At 33.8% G+C, this 18,533-nt stretch overlaps 1 protein-coding gene and 1 pseudogene across 2 annotated transcripts in view; one reads left to right on the forward strand and one right to left on the reverse strand.

The window, feature by feature from the left end:
* FBXL17 (F-box and leucine rich repeat protein 17) overlaps positions 1–18,533 on the forward strand; it is a 497,231-nt gene that overhangs the window by 266,498 nt on the left and 212,200 nt on the right. The gene's annotated exons all lie outside the window — the stretch shown is intronic.
* On the reverse strand, positions 17,329–18,052 carry LOC308651833 (protein CutA-like; annotated as a pseudogene). Its single transcript, XR_014024377.1, has 2 exons — positions 17,713–18,052; positions 17,329–17,594 (listed from the first exon to the last, which is right to left on the reverse strand). The product of XR_014024377.1 is annotated as a protein CutA-like (transcript).

Genomic DNA, 18,533 nt, shown 5'->3' on the forward strand with positions numbered 1-18,533 from the left:
CTGCAAGTTCTGCTTGGGTGTTCTTGAATCCAGTGGTTTTCTCATTCATTTTAAAGCAAGTGAGTGAGAATGAGAGCTGACAGAGCAATGAAAACTCTGCTTGGCTAGTCAGGAAACCATTGTAAGCAAGGGACATAGGCATTCCATCTAGGAGCTTTGTAGGGATCTACAACCACACTGATATACCTATTACTTATGTTGTTAATTGCTCTATTGACCTGTAAGCTAGAAGAAAATAAGGGCACCTTATTCCATCATGTAGCATACTTTTAAAAGAAAATCTTTATTATAAAGCGATCATTTTTTTCTTTAGTTTTAACATAATTAGTGGGTGCCTTCTCCCACTCCTACCATTTTCACCTCCTATGGTCTTAATGAATTGAATGTTAAAAAACTGATTTTAATAAAATGCAGTATTATTATCAAAGAGATTATAAAATGACTTCATAATGTATTTCTTTTGTGCATTGTTTACATTAAGCATGTACAATAAAATAGTTAAGTACAGTAGTACTGCATTTTGGGGAATCTTGGAAGGTGGATACTAGCCAGCTTTCTGTTCTGTAGGGGAAAAGAAATGTCTTCTCTTGCCCATTGCTAGGTTTATGGCTGAGGCCCCTATAATAAAATATGGATTAATAAAAGAAAAGTGTACAAATTTACTTAAATATAAGTTCTATGTGATACAGGAGCCTTTATGAAACACAAAGACCTAATGAAACAGGTAAAACTATATGATTTTTTATTTTTGTCTTTGTTTTGTGCTAGGTTTGATGAAGAAGTGGATAGTCCTGGAGAACTTTGATTGGGCTAAAGGGGTATGAGGTAGTGCTAATCAACTGGAGGAAACTTGGCAAGGCCTGGCAGTTTAGATTTTTCTGTTTATCCCTGAATCTTCAGAGATAAGGATGTTCTTTTCCTCTGGGGATTGGGAGAGCACCTTTCACTTGAGGGTTTCATTGCTTGCTTCAGGGAAAGGTCAGAAAAACTCTTCCTAGTTTTTATGACCAGCTTCAAAGAAGAAGGGTATGAGGAAAGTGAGTGTGACCTTCTTGTTTCTGCTGTTTTCTTGAATACTAAGGTGCCATATTTTGAGGAAATGTGTTCTGAATCCCATCAATTCCCCCAATACCTTTGTCCTACATTTTGCAAATCTTGGATGTTTTCCTACTATTCACCATTTGACTTTCCTAATATGTCTTTGAAGGTTTCAGTCTTTTGGTCTACTGGGTACCCAGATATGAGAGGGTTGTTTTCCTATAACTTTACTTATTTTTTGTGTTCCCTCACATGGAAATTAGAGAGAAAAAAGGAAGGGAAGAGGTGGACGGGTGGGGGGAATCTCATGAAGATAGAAGGGGTCCACTAGAATATAAGAAGGGGACCAGAGGGAGAGAGGAGAGAAGAGAAAGAGAATGAACCTAGAGAACAAAATTTACCAAATTATATTGTTATATTGTATGCATGTATTAATATGTAACAGTGAAAAGAGTAACATTAAACAGAGACATGAGATGGGAGGGAAAGGGAGAGAAAAGGGAAATTGCATGGAAATGAAGGGAGACCCTCATTGCTATACAAAATTACATATAAGAGGTTGTGAGGGGAATGGGAAAATTAACAAGGAGAGAAATGAATTACAGTAGATGGGGTAGAGAGAGAAGATGGGAGGGAAGGGGAAGGGGGATAGTAGGGGATAGGAAAGGTAGCAGAATACAACAATTACTAATAGGACATTATGTAAAATTGTGGATGTGTAACCGACGTGATTCTGCAATCTGCATTTGGGGTAAAATTGGGGGTTCATAACCCACTTCAATCTAATGTATGAAATATGATATGTCAAGAGCTTTGTAATGTTGTGAACAACCAATAAAAAAAAATTAAAAAAAGAGAGCGAGAGAGAGAGAGAGAGAATTTTTTTTTAAAGAGAGAGTGAGAGAGAGAGGGGGACAGAGAGAGAGAGAATTTTTTAATATTTATTTTTTAGTTTTCGGAGGACACAACATCTTTGTATGTGGTGCTGAGGATCGAACCCGGGCCGCACGCATGCCAGGCGAGCGCGCTACCGCTTGAGCCACATCCCCAGCCCCTGTCACTCTCTTTTTGATGCATATTCTTAAGTAAATAAATAGGAGGGAATATTAAGTAATTTTCTTTTGTGGTATTTTTCCTAACACAAATAAAACCTTAACATGTTTTAAGTTTCTTTTCTTTATAACTGTTAATTAATATTAGAAGTAGTTATAATGGCAGAAAAGTTGAAAGCTAAGCTTGTATCCTATCCTATTCCTTTTAGAATTTTATAATTCGTTAAGAAAAAAAGCAGATAATGTACATGCACAGATAATTTAGAGTGGAACATGGATCTCCTTCTTTACTTGCATTTAAAATCTTTTCCACACTTTTCCTATTTATACTTATAATTTGGGTATGTATCCAAACAGAGTTGTTTTCTCCTTTGCCTTATTTGTAATTACATGCAACTTTGAGAACATATACAAAGTTGAATGGCTTAATAACAACATAATGTCAAAGCCTCTGCCAGTTCACAACAGCCAGGCTTTTCCACAATTTTTACTGACTCACCTTCTGAAGCCAAATTGGTACAATTATAGTCTTTCACAAGCATCAACAATTTTTCCCCCACCTGTTTTGCCATTTCCGTGCTACTGATCTGTCTCATCACTCCCTGTGTGGCTTTCAGGGAAGCCTTTCTTCTCTTCATTCATTAGAATTCTTTTTATTTACTGTTGGTTATTTTTTTAATACAAAAATCAATTTATGGGCTGGGGATATAGCTCAATTGGTAGAGTGGTTGCCTTGCATGCACAAGGCCCTGGGTTCAATCCACAGCACCACAAAACAAAACAAATAAACAAAGAAACAAAACTTCACTAAAAAAAAAAGCAATTCATATTTTAAGAAAATAAACATATAAAAATAGTGTGAAAAAGACTAGTCTTGGGGCTGGGATTGTGGCTCTGCAATGGAGCGCTTGCCTAGCACAGGCAGGACCTGGGTTCGATCCTCAGCACCACATAAAAATAAAGGCATTGTGTTGTGTCCATCTACACCTAAAAAATAAATATTTAAGAAAAAAAAAAAGAGTAGTCCTGTCCACTCCTCATATCCCCCTGTATATGTAGTTCCATTTTTAGTATATATCCCAATAAATTAACACATGGGAATATCCTATGCATGTTGTTGTACATTTGTTTTGTCATAGAACTATAGATCATCTATTGTATTCATTGAATGAATCCTTTACTGTTTATTTTTTTAAACATGTGTGATAGTCTTACTTCTCCAAAAACAATAAGAAGCTTCTTAGAATACAGATAGACTATATCTTACGCTCTTAAGCTTTTTTCTTCCCCATCAGGAATGCTTAGAGAACTCTCCTGTAGGAGATAGTCAATAAGCATTGTCCATTTAATTGAACATTTGAGCTTATATCTTAATTCGGTGTTCTATAAATTCAGGAGAAGGGTTAGAAAATTGATTGTTTTCTTTATATTCACTGCAGTTCACCTTTCTAATTAAAGTAATATTGAGAAACACAATTACAGGAAGATTAATATTTGGGTTGAGGGAGAGAATAAAATTGATGAAAGAAATTTGAGAAGACCAGTCACAAGTCATAATGTGTAACACAGTTTGCTTTGTGAATGAAAGAAAAGAGTAGGAGCTAGGGAATGAAAAGGGAGAATCAACAAAGAGCATAAAAGTAAGTTGGTTGGAGACTGAAAGAAAGGATGGATGAAGGGACACTTTTTTGAGAAGTAAAATACATATAGTCAATACAAAATCACTAGAAGAATCCTCTTATTTTTTTAACTATTATAAAAGCTGTACTGGCTTACAAAATATCTTTTCCATCAAAGAAAAAGAGAAATAAGCTTTGTGGTAAATGAAAGAGAAAATACCTTCTTTGTTATGTAGAGTTGAAACATAAAAACTTGTGTTGCCAGAGTATGAGATTCCCTGATAAAATATGTAACATGACATAAAAGCTCAATTAAAATTCTCACCAAATTTATTTACTTTTGGCTTTCAGTATTCTGCTAACCAGTGCTATATTTTATTTTTCCTTAAATAAATTAGTAGTGTTTTATACAAAGTTTGTCCTTGGAGGTATCTGCAATAGGATCCATTTACCAAAAGATCATTTAAACAAAGCAGCAAATGTACTGTTTTTGAAACAGAGGCAGTGGCCCAATTTTGTGCATTTTCAAATGAATGGTGTTTGAATTTTAAAGTTCATTGCCATTGGAAAGTGAAACAGTTGCAGCTTAATCCATAAACTGTAAGAAGTTTTCTGAAGTTTTAGAAATTGAATTGCTAAATACAGGTTACTTTTTGCATAATTATGTGAAGCTGATGAAATGGGTCTCTTTTGCTCTAATTGCTTTCCAAATTCTACCCAAGTGAATTTATAGCCAATGATTTTAAGCAGAGCAAGGACAGATTAACTGTCTCACATAAAATAAAACCTTTAGAGACAAACAATAAAAATTTTAAAAATAGTTCTAAAGCTTCACAAGATGTTACACATATTTGTAAAATACATATATTTGCCTTCATTGTGGTGTTTATAACACACACACTTTACCTTTTCCTATTTGTCAGTGTTACTTCTTTTATGTAACTTCTCGATTCTGCTTTACACTGTTTAGAATAGTAAATGTTATTGGCAGAAAAAAATGTCATGAGAGATCGTTCTGGCATAAGTTTTTTCTACTGTATAAAAGGTGTTATTTACATATTTCTTCAGCTAGGAATTCTTTGGACAGTTAAGTATTAGAGACATACAAAGGAAAATTATCCTAAGTGTGTGTTTGTAGAAATATCTTTTTATGAAGTTTTTTGTCTAGTGTTTTGTGGGTTTTTTTGTTTGTTTTTTGGTAGGATTTATCAACATACATTGTGCAATGGTGGGAACTTAAATAAAAGCAAAAACAGGCCAAAAGTTATAGAGTTGCTGTGGTCTAGAGTACTTCTGATCAACATAGTGGACTAAGCTGAAATGGAAATTTTATAGTTCATTGCCATTGGAAAGTAGAATAGCTCTCCATCATATACACTTTAAATTCAAAATAACAATGTAGGCATTATTTCCATTTTATAGATACAGAATCCATGGCTCAGAAAGTTAGCTTCCCCAAGGTCCCATTTAAATCAAGTTTAAGATTCAGGTCTGTCTGATTGAAAATTTGAATTATTTGTTTACCATAGTCATAGTTTTGTTTTCTTAATTCTAGAAACATGAGATGTAAAGCTATATTTAGCCCAAGGAAATTAAATTCATAATAACTTATTTTAATATTTTGAGAGTAAAAACCTGGAGACTAAAAATTTTAGCATTTAAAAATAGTATTTGTCCCTTGCAAGTTTGTTTTATTTTAGGATCAAGATCTCTGATGCCCCATGTGTCTCCATATTCCAATTCCATGAGCTTCACTCTTTGGAAACAGAAATGCTTTCATTTTTAATGGCTACCCTTGAAAGGGGGAGGGAGCTATAATCCTTCTTACTTACAGCAAAGTACAAGCTGCTGAAACTGATTCAACTCATCTCACTTGAGCCCCAACTACATATATTCTGCATCATACAAAGTGTCCCAACCCCAGAGAACAGCTGCCCTGGGAATCTGTGAACCAATTCACATAGATCTCCTCAAATGCACTATTTTCTCAAGGGTTGCTTGATTCTGTGATGTGTCTTTTGAAATTTTTGCAAAGTATATCATTAGCATCTTTCTGAATTGTAGTCACATGCCTTGTGCAAATCAATTTCATATTTTTAGAAACTGAATTTCTTTATTAAGTATTTTATTATAATATAAAACAAAAAATATTAAATAAAGGCTACAGAGTAGTACAGATGGTAATTAAAAGTTGGTACCTTTTTGTCCAATACTTTTTCCCTAGCCCATTGAGAAGTGTGAGAACAAATTGCTTGGCAATTAACATCATAAACTGTATTTTAAAATGAATAATATAAATATGTTCTTCTTTTCGTATCAGTTGATGTTGGAATACAGAGGAGAGGTAACTCAATTTAGTTCAAAAGCCATTTTCTGAAATGTGAAGAATTAGCTGAGAACTGTTACATTAATAGTCACTGCCAGTGGCTATATTCTGCATACAAAATACTTGTTCATGTTTGCTTTGACCTCCTTTGACTGGGCCCAGCACTAACTTTATACTGAATGAGCTCAGTCTGGTCTTTGGCAAGCAACAGGGAATAATGAATAGTGGAATATCCAAAGGCTTAAATGTCCTGGCACAAGCCCTGTGTCAGTATGATGAGCTAACCATGGCATTGTTCAAAAAGAAGACCCTGTGTCCCTTTGGAAATAAAATCTTGGCTTATGGACAGAAGTCTATGTACACACATTGAATTTCTCTGTCTTCCTGCTATGCTATTCCATTCATAATTAAACTTTGAAAGTAAAGTTCTGAAGAGGTTCTTGAATGCCTCTTCTCCAGTATGCCCAGAAACAAGTGGCTGATGTAAAAATGGCATAGCTCTGTGCTTTTATTTAGTGGCTCTCCAAAATTAACATCAAAGGCTTGAAGAACAAATTCCTTAAGCTGGAAAGCAGTTTAGATATTCACTGTGTTTCTCTCCTCAAAATGTCTTCCCTCCAAAAGCTGTGGTAATCACAGATTTTTACTGTAGATCTTCTGATGTTCTGATTTTTTTGTGTGTGTTTACAGCTCCATCTGTATTTGTAGTGAAATGTCTAAATTTGTCTCAGCATATCTCAATTCCAAGAATGAATTGATCTTCTTAAGAGCAGTTCCCCCTTGAAAGCAAAGAAAGGTCTGAGATTTAAATTCTTGAGTTTAAAACTATGACATAACTTTATAACCTTTCCTTTCTAGTTTTTTTTTTTTCTTAAAAACAGAACAAAAATTCCATACAGCCTGAGAGAAAGTACCTGGAAAAGACAAGAATATTTGGATAATTGAAGCATATTGTTCTTGATATTGTAAATTATCAATAAAGCCACCTTGGAGTTCTTCTTAAATATATTTTAATCTGTGTTATGAAACCAGATTCTTGGTGAGGTATAAACAATTAAAAAAAACATGAGGAATCTGCATTATGCAAATATTTAAAATTTGAGTATCATTTAGAAATACATGCTGAAATACAAATATAATGACATAATTCTTGGGATTTGCTTAAAAAATCGTAATTTGATGTAAGGAGAAGTATGTGAGCATATAAATGAAATAAAATTGCCATAAATTCATTATTGACCTGAATAATGCATATATGAATGTTTTTATACTATTTTCTCTACTTTGTAGATGTTTTAAGTTTTTTTTTTAAAGTTAACAATTTTAATTTCTTCTGGATGATTTAGAATCACATTTTCATGTAAGCCACAAATCTAAGGTAGTTTGTAAAATTTTAGAAATTTTATATTCAAGTAATAGTACAATTATAAATAATAAATTTTTTAAAAATGATGTTTGCACAATACAGGTTTAGGTGGTAGAGATGAATTGGATAGTTTAATCTTAAATATAGGTAACCACAGATAAACAAATCCTAAAAATGTTAGTATATTGAAATATGTAAATCCATATCAGACACAATCTAATCTCTGTAAGTTGATCAAGAAAATGGTTGGATTCTTATGGTTATGACATTAAACCATTGTGATCATAGACTTTTTTATTATCAGGAGACTGAAATTTGATGGTAGAGTTGATGGAATTAAGAATCTGTCACTCTAAATAAAATATACATCCTATCATATATTACTATTCTGAGTTAAAAACTCTTGAGAAATAGCAGGTGCAAGAAAATCAGTGTGATGTTCTTCTGCTTCTTAAAAGCAGGAGACGAAATTCCCATGTGAAAATTATCCTCTCAAAGCCAGAAGAAAAGCATCATTCTTATTATCAATGATGGGAAGTTGAAGTCAAATGAAATCTGCACTAATATCAAACTAACCTTTATCTTCCTATCTTCCTACTTCTTCTAGTCATTAACTACCTTAGCCAAAGTCTCTTTGCCTCTTTCATATTATCATAGTTTACTACCCTTTGTCTAAAAATTTTGCCTAATCTTTTGTCTGTAATTCATTATTATATAAATGTTCTAACAACATCTTTGTTTCTTCATTTCCTTATGAAGGTTCCTTATGTCACACATAACTTGCATTAAATAAATGTGTGTGTTTTTCTCATTTTGATCCATCTTATCTCAATTTAATTCCCAGTCCCAACCAAAATCTACCTTCAGAGGGCTGAGGTAAAATTTTGCCTTTCCTACAATGTCTTATGTGCTAAAAGTATCTGATAAGTATCTTAATAGCTGCTTATATTACATAGTAAACTAATTTATACTTTGTCTTAATTTGACTACTGATCAACTGTTAATGTTCAGGATTGCTTTTTTCTTTCTTTTTTCTTTAGGGGGATAGTATCTTTCTGTGTTGCCCGTGGTGAGATAGAACTTGTGGGTTCAAGCAGTTCCCCTGCCTTAGCATCCCTTCTTGTAGTTATTAACTACCCAAGTCTCTTTGCCTCTTTCTACTTGTTATTTCTGGTGTGCACCATCATACTCAGCCCTGTCTAATTCAGAACTTCTTATGCTCTAGTATTTGTTTAGAGAGCTCCTCACTTCCTGATCCTTTTCCTTCCAGGCACATTTGTCACCTGCATTCTCCACCCCAAAACAAGAAAAGTCTATCTTGTTGTCTCCTTAGTGCCAAATTCCTATTCTTCTGTAAGTTAACCCTGGATAATCTGAAAACACAGTCAAGAAACTTGACTGTGTTTTCCTTTTTTTTTTTTAATCTTGTGTTCCACTGCCCCGAACTGTCTATCATCGTCTTTCCCTCTATGGTAACTGAAAAAATAAGCACATTTTTCAGTGGTCTTTTGGGACAGTTACCATATGTTCTGTTTTAATTTTAAACAGCCATCAAAGGCATTCTGAAAAACATGGGCCTTGTAACATACACCCTCCTATGTGAGTAACTGCCTAAATTAAGAGCTGTTCTGCTCATGTCTGAAAAAAACACTATATTTTCTATTTGCACAGGATCAGTGTTATTGATAATGAATTAATGGCTTCTTACTGAGCTGAAAAATAATTTTGCTTGTACTTCATGTGTGGATTCTTCATGCCTAAATAAATTGTTGCTTTAGTGCGTATGCAAAGGATAACTACTATTTATGAACGCGAAATCAGATGGAATATTTTATGTTGCAGTAATCATCCATGTTTTTTTGGATTCCTTAACTTTATGGAATTGCAAACAAGCATAACAGTTTTAAAACACTGAGTTTATATGGAGGAAGATAACTAGATTGATATGGTAGTCATGCCTTTTAAACAGATTTAGATCAGTTTCAACTGTTTATAATTTTAAACTTAAAAAAATTATCTATATTTTTAGAAGTTATATTTTCTTAGAGACTATGTCCACGTCTGGCATTGAGTTTACCTGTCTAAGAAAATTATTATCAGCTTTCTTATTTCTAAGAAGACAATCCTTTTCATAAAATTCCCTAATTCTTTTCAAACAAATGAATTGATATCATTTTATTCTGGCATCTGACTTAAAAGGTGAAAACTCTATGAATGATGTCATTCATTTATCATCACATCGGCTCTTATTGTGAATAAAATGTAACTACATTTGCCATTTATTTCCTTTGGTCTAATAATAACAGTGTAAATTGTACATAATGGGTTCCAAACACAACATATGTTCCTAACACAATAATATTAAGATTTGTTGAAGTAATAGAAAAATTATCTCAATTTTCAGGAAGTTATTAAGACACTAGAAAATATTTCTTTAATTTCTCAATTTATGTACTCTATACAAGATGCAGGGTTATATCTGATGGAAACTTCTGTTCCCCAATTTCTTTGTTAATAGTTAACTGAAATAATTTATTTAAATTTTATGTAGCTTGATAATGGGCCTAAATATTATTTCCTCCATTTCTTTCTAACACTGTGGTAAAGGTTAAATGGATGCCACATACTAGAGGAGAAAGCATCTGAGGTCCCCAGATTTTCTGTTTTCATACTGTAGATAAACAGTTTTTGCCATCTGATAGTATTTATAAAAGTTGCTTTGAGATCTGCAAAAATAGGATTCTTGTAGACAAGGAAAAAAACATTAGTAGGAAGAAAAATACATTCACCCCCTCAAATGCAAATATGTAACATTTTATGATTTAAAAATGAATGTTTTAAATGATATTATTTGCTTTTTAGAAGGACTCACTTATATATAAAATACAAGGCTAAATATATCACTTATCATATTTAGCCAGAGAAGCAAGTTGTTTTTATTTTTTCTTTTTCCTCAGTGTGATGATTGGTAGCACTGCTTCCCTACCAATTTAAAAATGCTCTGATAAAATGCATAAGAAATAGGCATGCCAAGATAAGCATTATGTTGATTTTTTTTAATAGAAGGTCACTTAGTTTCTTTTTCCATTCTTGTTTCTGTAAAATTTTGATATAAACCTTTAAAATTTTAGGCTTTTAAAATTATTTACACTTTTCTTTTCAGCTTTTATAAAGTTCCTAAATCATAGTAAATCATGTAATAATTAGTCCCCAGGAATGGTCTGGAGAGTTGCATTTTTAGAGCAAAATACTAGTGCCCTTTGCAGATTTCAAAAGTAATATATTTTCAATTACAAAAAGACTTTTCTACCATAACACATGGTAGCATGTTTGCTGCTTTGTTTGTGTTATTGAACTACAGATCATTTTTTAATACATGAAAGAGGTACTTTTTAAATGTTCTTTATGTGAATGAGCAGAATGGAATTTAGAAAATAGTTTCAGTTTTATTTAAAGACATTAGAGCAATGGAATGAGTGATAATGAGAGATTTCTTGGATATTTTTCTCCAAATAGTACATACTGGTTACATATATACCTGTCCTGCTGGCATTTGTATAAGGAAAATTTGATCTCATAATAATTATCCCTTATAATCATGTGTTTTTCTAGGGTTTAGGCAAGTTTCTGGATATGATATATAGAGGTATATGACTAATTTTATCCTTTTATTTTATAACTTGTTTGAACAGAATATCTTTTCCTTCCTGTATTATCCTTGAATCTTGATTACCTGGTCACAAAGAGCTTAATTTGCAACAAAGATTTTAAAAAGCACTCTGTTCTGAGAGACACAGATTGTGTTTTGTGCCTGCTTTCTAGTAAAATAAACATTTAAATTGTAAGAGCCCAGTGTTTTTGAACTTAAGAGAGCATATTATGAGCAAGTACAGATTTTGATTTTTGAACCACAGACTTTATGTTGGTATTTTGAAACAAGTGATAGAGGAACTATAAAGTGGAATATGGACATCTAAAATTAAGGATTATAATGCATGCTCCAGCATCCTGAATCTGTGACTTTCAAAGTATTTAAGGGCTTTGATTTTTAAAAATCACTGTTTCTTTCCACATTATCATACACTTACATTACATCTTGAAATAAAGTTAAGCATTAGAATAAAACATAGACACCCCACTGAGTTAAAGATTTTAAGTCTTATTGTATTATACTTACCCTTAGCAGATCCACCCACTTAACTCTGAAGTCTTCTTATAACATTTGAAAATAGAAATGCAGTATAATGACTAAATCAGAATATGTTAAAAACTGTCATTGTAGGATTGTGAACTTGAATGGATCGAAAAGGAAATTTATTTTTCTAAGACACTGAACAGTGTATGTTATAATATTGTTCATTGGTGACCCTTAGGAAATAACTACTAGTGTAAATTGCTTTTTCAGCTTTTCAAGATGAGTTCCTTATTAGAAATTTAAAGGAAATCTTCTTTAGTAATCATTTTTATAGTCCACATCAGTGGATTGACTTTGCTTTCTCATAAAGTTTTGCTTTTCTTTAGTAAATTACTGACAAAACTCCAGTGTGTATATGGGGGTAGTGAGCTTTATTATAGAACTCAAGGGGGCAGTAGTTTCAGTGGAAAAAACTATTTGTACTAATTAACTAAATTTTGTTTTTAAAAGTAAGATTTTTAACAGTAGTGTCATAAATTGTGTGTGTCATGTAAAGTACAGAAAAAAGGTTATCTATTTCAAAAGTAAAATACTTACTGGTTTGTTAATAAATTATGAAAATTGAATTTTAGTGTACTCTCCCTAGAATAGTACTTAGAACCACGTGTGATGTATGTGTGTTGCAGTCAAGAGGTAAATAGAGTGGTATGTGTGTAAGGTTAAAAGTTAATAAACATTTTAAATAAATGTTTAGTAATGTTTCCCCATGTTGCTGATTCTCTGGGTAATTATCTCACAGTTTTCATTATGACTTCATAAAATTTAAGAATTAAAGAGAAGAAACTGTAGTCAGTCTCTCATTTCATAGTCCTTTCTTACTTGAAAACTAAACAAAAATAACCAAAATTTTAAAATATGTGTTACATTCTAACAATATGCACAAATCTAATAGTTCACTCCTTATTTTCATTCTCCTTCCTTTGGAAAACATTCTTCCCTCAGGTATGAAATTGAAAAGATCTTTTTGTTTATTCATTTTGGGAAATTATTTAATAATACCTATAAACGATTCTTGGCAGTAGAATGAAAATAGCTCAAAAGGTTTTTAATTTCATATTTATATGAATATAGACTCACTCAGCTCCAGCCTCATTCTCTAGTTTCTGAAGGCCAAGTGTTGCCTGCTGTCATTGTGCTCACATGTCCCTACATGTGAGGAGGCATTACCAAAAAATCCAGATATAAACTGGTCCAAGTGTACCAAGAAGAGGTTTTATAGAACTTATCTGATCTTTAATCACTGAGAAGGACACTGGTTAATTTTGGGGTACATTCCAATAGGTCTTAATGTGTGCGATAATATGTGGAACTAAAAAAAGGCTTGATGTCTGAAGTCACAGTTTTTCTCAGCCTTGCAGATAGTGGAACAATGTTAAAGCTAATGCCAGATTATACATCAGAGGAAATATATTGTGTTTTCTAGGCAGTGGTGTGTGGTACCTAAATTAACCAAAGAAAACATTTTTGTTATAGATTATTTTTACCATTACTAAAACTAAATATTTTATTTGGCTACCCACATAGTATTCAAAACTACAATATAATATAAAGATTAGAACATATTAAAATTTTACAAGAATTCTTCGATATACCTCAATTTAACTGAAATAGATTTAAGCAAATTGCAGATGTAAGGAATTCACAAATTAAGTTAAAAATTCTCTTCAATAAACAGCAGTCCATTTTCCGGGGGCCTGCTGTGGTAAGCCCTGTTTTAGGGGAGCTTAGAGGTGTGTGTTTTGTATATAAGGAGCAGAGGGGAAAGCGCAAGATCTGATCTCTGTCCTTAAGAAGCATATTTAAAAACCTGGTTAGAAAAGAAGCAAGGTTTACATAAAACAAATAGCAGAGAAGCAAATAAGAAGAAGCAAGCAATAAAGTGCCCAAGTGGGTGGTATATTAAAGGAAAAATAAAGTAAAAGCAGACCTCCCTTTCCAAATCTAATTGTATGCAAAAGCATCAACAATGAAAAGAGAAAATGTGCTTTTTTATTACTGCAATTTTGTCATACAAGTTCAAAAGTTAGTCAAGAAACAAGACCATTTTAAGTAAGTAGCAAAGGGACTGGTCTAAGGTAGAGACTCAATAAATGTTAATTACCGTTGTTATTATTGTTATTAGTTTTATATTATGTGCTATGGATGGCAGTTGCAGTGCACTATTAGCTTCAACTTTCAGTTTGTTTCTGTATTTTAAAAGTTCTGTATTTTCTTACACATTTTAAACAAAAATCTTGCTTCATTGAGATAAGTAGCTGTAGATAGTAAAGCTTTATTTACTTGTTTTAACAGCTTGCATTTCTCATGTCACATTGTAACATTTTCAGTTAAATCAAGTTGGCAAGAGAAAAATTCCTTTTAAATGCCCTTTCCCACTCCTAATGCCATCATAGAAAAGAAAGTCAATAGCACAAATTAATTCTTTGATTATGATAGTATTCCAAAAGTGGTGAGTGTTTGTGTGTTGTATTAATGTTTAATAACCTACAAAATAGAGTCAGGCATTTGAAAAACCCTTAATATAGCTCCATGTGAAACAAACTCAGCAATGCACACAGTTTGAGAACTCTTGGCATTTCTTACATGTAAGGGGTCAACAAACTATAGTTTATAGGCCAAATCTTGCCTACCACCTGTTTTTTATGGTCCACAAGCTAAAACTGGCTTTTAAATGTTCAAAAATTAAAATAAATTGTTTAAAAAGGACAATTTGTTTTGATATGAAATGTGTTGTCTGTAAGTAATGTTTTATTGAAACACAGCCATGCTTATTACTTATCTATTGTCTATTAATGCTTTCATGCTAAGGTGGCAGAGTAGTCATTATGATAGAGACCTATAACCTGCATAGACTGAATTATTTAGTGTCAGATCCTTTAGAGAAAAAACTTTTCCAACCTCTGCTACAAGAATAATTGTGGTCAAAAACTATGGAACTAGGTGTTGGTCAACAGATAAATGGATAAAGAAAATGTTGTATGTGTATACAATTTTTCAGTCACTAAAAAATGAAATTATGGGGCCGGGGTTGTGGCTCAGTAGTAGAGTGCTTGCCTAGCATGTGTGAGGCACTGGGTTCAATCCCCAGCACCACATAAAAATAAGCAAATTAAGTAAAGGTATTGTGTCCATCTACAACTAAAAATACATATATTAAAAATGAAATTATGAGAGTCTCATCGTTATACAAAATTACATATAAGAGGAGGTGAAGGGAAAGGGGGGAAAAACAAGGGAGAGAAATGAAGTACAGTAGATGGGGTAGAGAGAGAAGATGGGAGGGGAGGGGAGGGAAGGGGGGATAGTAGAGGATAGGAAAGACAGCAGAATACAACAGACACTAGTATGGCAGTATGTAAAGATGTGGATGTGTGACCGATGTGATTCTGCAATCTGTATACGGGGGAGAAATGGGAGTTCATGACCCACTTGAATCAAATGTATGAAATATGATATGTCAAGAGCTGTATAATGTTTTGAACAACTAATAAAAAATAAAATAAAAATGAAATTATGTCATTTTGAGGAAAATGAGTAGAACTTGAGACCATCATGTTAAGAACAATAAGCCAAACTAAGAAGGTCAAAGGTTGTATGTTTTCTCACATATTTGGAAGCTAGAGAGGAAAAGAGAAAAGAAAGGGGTGATGGGTCTCGTGAAAATTGAAGGGAGATCAGTAGAGTAGAGGAAAGGAACAAGGGGGAAGGAGGAGAGGAGGGCGAATGGAAATACTGGGGAATGACTTTCACCAAATTATATTGTTGTATCATATGCATATATGAATTTGTATCAACAAATCTCACCATTATGTATAACTATAATGCACCAATAAAAATATGGAAAATAAAGAAATACTGTGTTTGAAAAAGAAGGAGGCCACTGAGTACTTAAGGGAATGCCCTTGAAGAATTGGCCTTGATCCATTCTATTTGGGTGTGTTCAGAAAGGTCAGTTCAATGAAGGGAAATACAAAGAAGATATAGAAGATTAAGGGTGAATGGCTCCCATTCAGTATGCAGTGTTCAAAAAATGAAATATGTTTAAGATACCAGTAATTTATCAAAACAGGTGATTTTATATACTCAGATTCTTTATTTTTTTTTTAGTTGTTGATGGATCTTTATTTTATTTATTTATATGTGATGCTGAGAATCAAACCCAGTGCCTCACACATATTAGGCTAGCACTCTACAACTGAGCCACAACCCCAGCCCCATATACTCAGATTCTTCAGAGATGATGTTTCTTATAATGTATTTACATTATTATCAAGTTTATTAAAAATTCTTTTATACTTATTTATTATTCACAGTCATTAATCAAATGAGTGCCTATTCTGTATGAGGCAGTTAGCTAGGAACTTTAGGTATAATAGTGAGCAAAACCAAAACTTAATGAGTGGGGAAATATAATTGGGTCTAACCCTTTTAGGGACTCACAGTTTGTGGAGAAAAAGATTTCTCAATTACAAACAAGTTATGCTAGTTTATAACAGCACCAATCACAATAACCAAGTTATGGAACCAGTGCCTGTCAACAGATGAATGGATTAAGGAAATGTGATACATATACACAGTGGAATTTTACTCAGTCATAGATAAGAATGAAATTGTGGCATTTGCTAGTAAATGGATGGAGCTGGAGATCATGCTAAGTAAAATAAGACAGACTCAGAAAGCCAAAGGTCAAGTGTAGAAGATAGAGCAAAGTGAGGGAAAACAGGTGATTAGGGTGGGGAATGTAGGTCCCCTGAAAATAAGGGAAGATGCATGGAATAAAAGAAGGAGATTTAGGGGAAAGTAGGAAGGATGAGAAAAAGGAGGAAATGCAGAATGAACAAAATGCTATGTAAATATATGAGTATACCACAATGAATTCTATCTTTATGTATACCTTTAAAACACCAATTAAAAAAAAATTGAAGGAAGACCAGTAGAGGAAGGGAAATGGGGAACAGAGTATGGGAGGGAGAGAAGAAGCACTGGGGACTGGAGCAAATTATATTTCATGATTATGTCAAAATGAACCCCACTATTATGTATAACACACTAATAAAAACATTTTTAAAAAAAATAATAGGAAGATCTTTGATTGACATAGGAATCTGAGCACATGATAAGTCTGAGGGGTAAATTGCAGAATCAGAGGCCTATGGAAATCTTGCCTGATTCCCTGAAGAGGTATATATTAAGTAGAGAAAAGGGAAGAAAGTTACTCTGGGAATGAGTGTTAGAGAGTAGTATTATGCACAATAGTTAAGAGGGAAATGCAGGTACCAAGGGACCATGGTGGGAGTGAGAATGAAAGTATGTTCCAATGACCAGCTACAGGTTTGAGGAAGACAATAGTTCAGTTAGAAACTGAGGAAAAAGCCAGAAGATTCAGGGCCTTGTAGCCATATTAAGTTTTTGATCTTATACCAAGCAGCAGGTTCACCAGCATGTTTTAAATAAGAGGATGTAAATAGTAGACACAGGCCAGCTAGATCACTTAGGAAGCCAATGAGAGATGAAAGTATTTTATATGATGAGTAACAGGAGAAATAGAGAAAAGTGAATAAAATAAAAATGTTTTTTTTTTTTTTTGAACCAGACAGGATTTATTAGGGGCCCAGTCATCATCACCACGTGGAAGTCAAGAGTGTTTTTTTTTTTAATTAAAGAATCATGGCAGACCCCAATGATACAAATGTATGAATTGCCAAGATCATTGCAATGTCATGTGTAGATAATTAAAAAAAAAAAAAAAAAGAATCATGGCAGGAACAGGGCTCATCATGGTTGGACTGTGCTGGAGTCAGAAACTGACTCTGTGACCTGGCGCACCCAGTGAAGGTAGGGGGAGTTCCCCTGTTCCACAGACAAGGCAATCACCTCAGCCACTTCATAAGGATGCACAGAACGAACAAAATCTGTCAAGGCTGGGACCAAGGAACTTTGGGTTTTAATCATCATCAGCACTTCACTGTCTTCTTCCATCTCTCCCTTCCACTCATAGCTGAAGAAGTCAGAGAAAGAGAGGGAGAGAAAGTCTTGGGAATGAAAGACTTTCCCCTAGGAAAAGGCTCCCTGTCAGCCTCTAAAGTTAGATTAACCTTGAAATTCTTATGACTCACATGGATGTAATCTGAGGGATGAGGTTGACTCAGGCTGCTAGGCGCTTCTCCACCAAAGCTCTGGCAATTTCCTTGGCGACCTTTTCGTTGGGGCAAGTGACAAAGGCTGCAGAAACCGATCCTGGAACATAGCTAGAGCCAGATGCCGTAGTGGGCTGGGATGGGGGGCTTCCAGAGGCCATGGGCAGCAGTGCTCGGGGTAGCAACAGAAGGCCGGAGGCCACAGGCAGCAACGCAGGCATCCAAAGACAAGACAGGAACAGAGCGGCCCCTCCGCCGAGTAGAGCTGCGGAGGCTCGACCGCCCCGCATGCAGCCTATACTGATAAAGGAGGATTGATATCAAAGTCCACACATTACACAGAGAAAGGACCCCAAACCCAAGAAGAGGGGCCTCTTCTTCAAAAATGTATTTTTAATATATATATATATATTTAGTTGTTGATAGACCTTTATTTTATTCATTTACTTATACGTGGTGCTGAGAATCAAACCCAGTGCTTCATACATATCAGGCAAGCCCTCTACCACTGAGCCACAATCCCAGCCCCTTAAAAATGTATTTTAGAGGCAGAACCAACAGAACTTGATGGATTTGTGGGAGACAGGTAAGGAGAGGGAAGTATCAACTAAGACTATTTGGTTTTGGTTTTTCTTTATAGAATGAATAGCAGTACTACTCATCTAAGATAGGCAATTTGACAGAATAACTATCAAAAGTTCATTCATTGGCATGTGAAATTTGAGGGGCCTTTGAGGCATTCTTTTGAAATATTATGTGAGTGAACTGTGTGCAAATAGATTTTGTGTATCTGTGTATTA

This window comes from Spermophilus citellus (assembly GCF_964194105.1).
Source record: "Spermophilus citellus genome assembly, chromosome: 1".
Taxonomy (NCBI): Eukaryota; Metazoa; Chordata; class Mammalia; order Rodentia; family Sciuridae; genus Spermophilus; species Spermophilus citellus.